Genomic DNA, 7,753 nt, shown 5'->3' on the forward strand with positions numbered 1-7,753 from the left:
CACACCTTAAAATGATCATTTATGAAAAAGATCCCATTCTACTTAAATCCATTTATGATAGACTATAGAGCACCCGTGTCCCTTCTAAGCTCATTGAAGGAATATTTGTCCTAATAAAGGTGTGATTTGTTCACAACTTGATTCACTCTTAGTTACAGAACAAAACAGAGCGAGGGGTCCCTTTCACTTCTACCACTCTAACGTCAACCTTCTGTACCAGCCTGCTGCTCTGAGAACATAATTTCATTTCCCCCGCTCTCTAATGGGTCCTGAGTGGATTTGTGAATTTGATTTTTAACTTACCCTTGTGTTTCCTTTCTCTTTCCCTCCAGAGGTTCCTGGTCCCACAGCTGGTTGCTTCCTGCCAATCTCCAAATATGTTGTGTTGAGCTGAACAATTTTATTACAGGCACAGACATCATGATGAGCTGCAGAATTTACCACTGACTTAAGAGGAGTCAGTGGTAAATGTTTGCAGTGGAATTGGTGCTTGTTCAGAGAATATTATCCTTGTTTTCATGTTACCTGAAGTGGTAATGTTGCCTGAAGAATATTTCGTCCCATTCATGCATTGATTTCTTGTCTGCATTTAACCAGAGCTGGAATCTCACCTGGTGACATGGTAATGTTCAGCTGGGTGTTGTCTAAATAGCGTTGCGTTTGTTTTTAGTAAAATCTGAGTTAAGAAGGGAAGGAGCTGGAGGAGGCTAAAATAATCTGCTCCATCGAACATAAGAAAGAAGATGATAAACATCCTGAATAAACATGAGGCACTGACAAGGAAACAACCATATTAACAAAGAAGCAGCACTGCTTATCACTGAGACGTATGTGTAGCATTATGTCCTCTACTCCATCATCTGTCCTGGCCTCTTGATTTTAAAAGCAGATTGAGATTTAATGCTATAGTCTTTAAGTATTTTTTTTTTTTTTTTTTTTTTTTTTTTTTTTTTTTTTTTTTACATTTTAGGAAATTATTTAATTTGATGATCTGAACATGTTCTAAAATTCAAAGTAGGTAATCTATGGTCATTTTTATTTTACCATAGTCCCTCATGTGGCCTCTGAAGCTGAGCAAAGCCAAGGAGCTCTACTTCATCCATTCTTTTACCAATAAACTGTGTTTGTCTGGACTGTTTGGTCACTCAACCAGTATACACTACAGGATGCAAGAATCAGTCAGCCTGTCAGGTTGGGTGGAGGTTTAAAGAGGACCCAAATGCAGAGACTGAACCTGAAGTGGTTTCTTGCAGATTTAATAACAAAAAGGGTAACAGAAGAAAAACTCCACAAACATAAATCCAAAAATCCAACAAAATACAGAAAACCAGGAATACTCACAACAAGGAGGCAAAGAAATGACGACAAACAAGCAAACAGTGACTGAGCAGGAGGTGTATATATATGGAAGAGAGAAACAATGACTGGGCTAATTAGCAGATTGGGAGCAGGTGTGACCAGGGGAGTCTAGAAGGGAGCTAGGGGAAAGGAGACTGACACAAGAGGGCAACAGACAGCAAACAAGAAATACCTAAGAAATCAAATACAATCAATAACAACTGGAATAACACAAAATGGAAATAAAACCAATAAAAACTCAAATATAAAACTTAACAGAACCAAAACCATGACAAGCCAGCACATCGGCCAGTGGGAGATGCTAAATCCACTAAGGCGGGAAAGCCANTATCCAAGCCAGGATTGCCCAGAGCCAAAAACTGGTTTAAAAGACGTTGAAAAGGAAACATGACTTACATCCAAACGACATCTACATTCGGTTGAAAAGTGAAAGGTGAAAAGCCGTAATTTTAGATTGTTGAAAAGACATCAAAACCTGGTTTTGTAAAAATTTTTTAGCATCTATTGTTGGACTAAAGTGGGAAAAATTAAGACAGACCAAACACAGTCCAATTTTCAATAATTATTTCTGGACTAAATCAAGAGTATGACGGACTGACCAGATTAAGCCTAAAGACGTACTTCTAAATGACGTCTGGTGTGTGGGGGATGGGGCTAGGCTTGTGTGGCACTAGCTTACATTCTCAGCGGACCTGTAATACCTGTGAAGTCAGTCTGTAGACTGAACTATCAGGATAACTGTGGAAGAGGAGGCAGAGGGAGGATAGCATAATCATCTATCATCATGTCTAATGAAGCGATTAGTGCAGTGTTCAACCTTGTGTTACATTAGCCTTTTGTTCTTATACTGGTTGGATGTAATTATGCTCTATAGTCACACACATCTAGCTCTGCATAAGCACACATGTAAAGAGGCTTGGCTTTCATCTGGCTGAAGCAGCATCTATACCATGCTGCAGAACTTTCAGTGATAACTCACCAAGGAGCTGTCCATTAGCACCACAAAATAATCCATATCTGTCAAGGCTCAGAACAAAGGACCCAGTATTTTAAGGCAAGGCAGACAGGAAGATTACTCAAAAAGCACTTATTCTAAAATGATGGATTTGCGATGGCAGTTAGGGTGGAACCTCTGCAGGAGGGAAACACAGGTTAGTGACCATGTTAATCTGGCAAAGGATGATGACAAAAGAGTGAGTCACTAACCCGGTACTAAAGTTCAGTCCATGCCCAGAGGAAGAGGTGGATTCCAGCGGCACAGCTGTCAACACGACACCAAGTATGCAGCCCAGACAGTTTCAGACACTGAAGTCTTGAAAACATTAGAACTAACAGGAGATCAGATTCAAGCAGACGAAGGAAAGCAGGGCAATCCAAAGGACGAAGCCAGAGCCGGTGTCGAAGAGGCTCACAGTGGTCCAGGCCAGAAGATCAGAGATCCGAAGAGGAACAAAAGGGAAATCCAGGTTGGTGTCAGGAATCAGTACCAGTGTCGTTAACACTGGATGGTTAACAGATGGATGGATGGCATTGTGTGTTACAGTTACAGCAGCATGCTTCAGACAAACAGAACGAGGAGGGGGGTGATACGTGGAAGATGCGTCCTTCTCATATAACCCTCCACAGCTATAATGCATCCAAACTTTATCTGTCTCCTTCATATGAATAATGGCACCAAACGTAAATAAATCATTTTAAGACGTCTTAAGGGATCAATTACATTAGCATCTCGGATTGCATCAACACTAGTTTCTGCTCGTACCGATCATCTCTCCTGGTTTGATGGCGTCGCTGTTTACTTTGCTGCCTGCAGAGCTTTGATGCTCCTCTGCTGCAGAGAAACATGGAGCTTCGAACAGAAGCAGCAAAGTCCACCATCAGGTCACTATATGCTCTTCTTCTGCTTCCATGTTGCTCCTCTTTTTGTCTGGTAGATTGATTGACTCATGCCTGCATCACCTGGCGTTACTTCCTCTTTCTGTACCGCCCACTGCTGATGATAAAGGACTCTGTTCCACAGCTGGTCGAAACAGGCATCAGCTCGTAACCAAGACCCAACGTTCTGCAGCATGGACTCCAAATTTCAAGAACGAAGGTTCTGCAGTTGGAAAAGAGGAATCTGTGTGTTTCTGATTCTCAGCAGCAGTGCAGTGACAACCCCCATTAACATAAGGCCTGAGCTGGAGATGGATCGCCTCTCTGTTGGTTCCATCCAACCGTTGATTGATCTGTTAGCAGCTATTTCCCTTACAGTCCTTTGATTAAGTACTAGTTGTCTTTGGCTTAAAGGACCGGTGTGTGTGTGACTGGAGGCCAGCCCTCAGCGGCCTCAGCCGGGGGGTCTTTCAGCTCTTTATTTAGCCCCATTCTTTTCATATTCATTCTACTGCTGATAGAAAACCACAGGTTGCCATGCTCTCCATGTGACAGTAGAGCAGTGTGTGTTCACTGCAAACATCACAGGATAAATAAGTCAATTTTTTCTGGAAATACATTTATTTCCCCTTATTTTGAGCTTGTAGGTCAGGCAATTTTCCAGTGGAAAAAGATGATTCACATTTAGAATAAGAATTAACATCTTNTCGGATTGCATCAACACTAGTTTCTGCTCGTACCGATCATCTCTCCTGGTTTGATGGCGTCGCTGTTTACTTTGCTGCCTGCAGAGCTTTGATGCTCCTCTGCTGCAGAGAAACATGGAGCTTCGAACAGAAGCAGCAAAGTCCACCATCAGGTCACTATATGCTCTTCTTCTGCTTCCATGTTGCTCCTCTTTTTGTCTGGTAGATTGATTGACTCATGCCTGCATCACCTGGCGTTACTTCCTCTTTCTGTACCGCCCACTGCTGATGATAAAGGACTCTGTTCCACAGCTGGTCGAAACAGGCATCAGCTCGTAACCAAGACCCAACGTTCTGCAGCATGGACTCCAAATTTCAAGAACGAAGGTTCTGCAGTTGGAAAAGAGGAATCTGTGTGTTTCTGATTCTCAGCAGCAGTGCAGTGACAACCCCCATTAACATAAGGCCTGAGCTGGAGATGGATCGCCTCTCTGTTGGTTCCATCCAACCGTTGATTGATCTGTTAGCAGCTATTTCCCTTACAGTCCTTTGATTAAGTACTAGTTGTCTTTGGCTTAAAGGACCGGTGTGTGTGTGACTGGAGGCCAGCCCTCAGCGGCCTCAGCCGGGGGGTCTTTCAGCTCTTTATTTAGCCCCATTCTTTTCATATTCATTCTACTGCTGATAGAAAACCACAGGTTGCCATGCTCTCCATGTGACAGTAGAGCAGTGTGTGTTCACTGCAAACATCACAGGATAAATAAGTCAATTTTTTCTGGAAATACATTTATTTCCCCTTATTTTGAGCTTGTAGGTCAGGCAATTTTCCAGTGGAAAAAGATGATTCACATTTAGAATAAGAATTAACATCTTATTTCAAGTGCATATTATCCAATGATTCTATGTTAAGGGTCAGAATACTTGTTGCATTGGCCAATCATCTTATTTACCTGCTGATGAAGTTCTTACTTATCTATAGATGAGTTTCTAATATGATAATCAGAATTTTGCTGATGGAACCTGTCACTAGGATCTTCTTTAAATGTTTTGTGTATAATTCAGAGGAGCCAGCTGTTTTAGTGCTGTTGGTCAGATCATCTGTCCATTAGTGAACTTTCCCCTAACCAGACTTTATCAGTTTCAATTATTTTAGAAGGACGAACATCATGTAAGTTATTATGTCTAAAAGTCCTAGAAGTCTAAATGCTCTAGTAGAACATGCAGCATCAGGAAGATTGTCTTTGTAAATTCAGACCATGTTTGGCTTTGCCTGACAAACAGCCTAACCAAAGAGGTTGAGGGGCCTTGGCGAGGTCTGCTAGGGCCAATGCTGCTCATTTCTTTTAAAATAATTGAAAAAAGCCAAAACGGTAGTCTCTTCAGGACTAAAGCTTAAACAATTAATGGGATTAATCGATTATTGAAATGATCATCAACTAATTTAGTCATCAATTAATTGCTAACTGGAGTATCGAGACTAAATTATGCCATTGGCTGACAGAGCTTCTCACTTAGAGCAGGAATCATATTAAAATTGTTAAAAAAATAAACATTTTGCATTAAAGGTTTAGAAAAATAAAACGTATTTGTTGGTTAATATCCTCTATCCAGAACTCCTCAAGAGGAAAAGTTTTAGGTTCACGTGGTTTAATTTAATAAAAAATCTTCTTTAAGGAACCTTTGGCTATCCGATTATTGATTAATCGATTTGTAAAATGTTGGCTACATATTACGTGTTTTTTCTCTGGCCAGAAGTTGGATGACAAATCCTCCCTCTTCAAGTTGGCGATCCAACGACAAACCCGTCCGTGGAGGATCAGGAATCAGAAAGGTAAAATAACTCTTTTTTTTTCACTTTTACCAGATGTATTCCAACATCCAGCTGCCATGCACGTGGGCATTGTCAGTTTCACTATAGCTCTGGTGAATTTCAATGGTGAAGTCCTCTGGAAATCTTCAATAATTGTTGTTGATTGCAGATGTGTCTAGTAGTTCCCATTGATTTAGCTTGTAAAGCGGGGAGAATGGCGCTAGGCTTACCGCACCGTGACATCACTGCTGGAAGATGGCAGGAGGGAGGGGTTACCATATTTGAACAAAAATGGCCTCTCCCAGACTCGGTGATCGCAACGAAAATTATTATTTTTATTTTGTTACTGATTAACGCTAAATTCATTAAATCACCGCGAATGTCTTGTTTTAGGTATAAATAATGATCCGTTGATGACCAGACTTCTCCTTTAAAAACTAAAAAACGTTCTATCACGTTCAAAACTTCCAATAAGTAGATTAAAAAGGATTTAAAATGCAATGCCGGCATTGCAGGTGGAAGAAAAAAATGTTTAGCTTCATTTTTTTATTAGATTATTTGCTGAAGAATTGAAGAAGTGAGTCCTTTGCAGTGGGGGGTCGGGTTCCTCTCTGCTCTGGAATTCTGTTACTTCATGAGGTTCTCACCTGAGCTGGTTTCACCTCCCTTTCAAGGACTGATTGAAATAAAGACAGACCACTGAATGAGAGGATGAGCCCACATGTTCATGCTTCCGATGATGCAGAAACAGCTGAAATGAGGCCTGCAGCAGAGCCCATCCCTACGCCGGCTACGTTTGTTCCGACCCATCACTCCCAGGAGGGTGACAGCTGTAAGGATGACAGGGTCTGGTGTGCTGCCCAGGGCAGCTGATTGGCAGTAGGAGGAGGGGTTTGATTGATAAGGCCCCCCCTGCTAAGTCACTGTCAGCTCCTGTCAGGAATCCAGCTTGTTTCACATCAGATGTATTAGAGCTACAGCTACACCCCCCCAACCCCAGCGTTAGAGGTGTGCCACGCTGCTTAGTTTAGCATTGATCCAATACCAAGTAAAAACAAGGGATCCCAGATAACATTACTGTTTAATATTTCACTTTGTTGAATCAACAAACCTTTGACCATTCAATGTTATTGTTGTTTTTTTCTTTGTCCAGGATTTGTAAAATAATTTAAAAAAATTAAAAGGAGACGTCCCTAATTTTTTCTATCTGTATAACATTTTATTTAAAAGCATAAGTCCAAATGATCACAATTCGTAAAAATAACTTTAATAAGGTCCTATTCAAAAATGGCGTGGAGATGAAGTTGCATTTTCAATTTCTGTGTTTACTGACAGACATATTGGACTGCAAAAAATGACCAGAAAATATATAACATTTTCTGAAAATAACTGTATTCTAATCTATTCTAAAATAACCAGGAAAATAAGATGATCTGTGTGGAACAAGAGTTTTAACCTTGAAATAAGGTTATTACATATTCTGTACTGAAATAGGATAATAGAGTTGTTGTTTTTTTTCTTCATAGAGCATTAGCTGCTAATAAATGGCTGGTATTCAATTATAAAACACTGGTGATTATAAGATTTAAAAAAAATCAACAATTGGTATAATAAACAAAAACATTAGAAATGATCTTTCACATTTATGTACTGTAGTGCTTTACCTTGTTGTACCACTGCACAAAGTGTAGGTAGATTAAACTTTAGCTTTGTCATTTTTTCTTTTTTTTTTTTCTTTATTCCGAGACGTCTTTAATTTATTCCAGGACGTCTTTAAAAATGAGATATTTATATAAAAAAGAGGAAAAACAAAAAAAAAAACATTAAGACACTCTAATATTCAACACATCCTTATTTCCATGCAGCATTGGTACAACAAAAAAAAATAATTCACTTAATTTCGAGGAAGCTGCTAGGTCCTTCTTCCATTTTGCTCAGCTTAGTTTAGTAATCTGCTGTTACTGCTTTGTTGCCATGGTGCCAACTTGGCACCATGGCAACAAAGCAGTAACAGCAGATTACT

Source organism: Cyprinodon variegatus, unplaced genomic scaffold (genome assembly GCF_000732505.1).
Source record: "Cyprinodon variegatus isolate N-32 unplaced genomic scaffold, C_variegatus-1.0 Scaffold660, whole genome shotgun sequence".
Classification (NCBI taxonomy): domain Eukaryota; kingdom Metazoa; phylum Chordata; class Actinopteri; order Cyprinodontiformes; family Cyprinodontidae; genus Cyprinodon; species Cyprinodon variegatus.